The sequence below is a fragment of the Lupinus angustifolius genome, chromosome LG11 (assembly GCF_001865875.1).
Source record: "Lupinus angustifolius cultivar Tanjil chromosome LG11, LupAngTanjil_v1.0, whole genome shotgun sequence".
Lineage (NCBI taxonomy): Eukaryota > Viridiplantae > Streptophyta > Magnoliopsida > Fabales > Fabaceae > Lupinus > Lupinus angustifolius.
Window position 1 is genome coordinate 29824425 of NC_032019.1, and position 319 is coordinate 29824743.

General features: G+C 38.9%; 1 long non-coding RNA gene across 1 annotated transcript in view; it reads left to right on the plus strand.

Moving 5' to 3' along the window:
- The window catches only part of LOC109360184, a 21026-nt gene that overhangs the window by 4405 nt on the left and 16302 nt on the right, over positions 1 to 319 (plus strand). The gene's annotated exons all lie outside the window — the stretch shown is intronic.

A 319-nucleotide genomic window follows, 5' to 3' on the forward strand; every position in this document is an offset into this window, starting at 1 on the left:
TAGTTACGGAGTTTTATGCAAACTTTAGGTATAAGGATGGTAAATATTGGTCTATGATTTCTGGAAAACTGTTTGAGGTTAGTGATGACTTGTTTATTAATGTTGGTGGGTTATCCTCTTTGGGTTATGGTATAGGAGACTGCTCATGGGTTAAGGATAATTTTGATGCTACTGAGGTGTATAAATCGTTTCTGAGAGGACCTCATCTGTACATTCAGGGTGAATTGACCAAGGTTGGGTCATTATCTGTTGAGAATAGGCTGCTGCATTATATCATCGCTTATATTCTGGTGCAGAGGAACACAAATCATGCACAGCC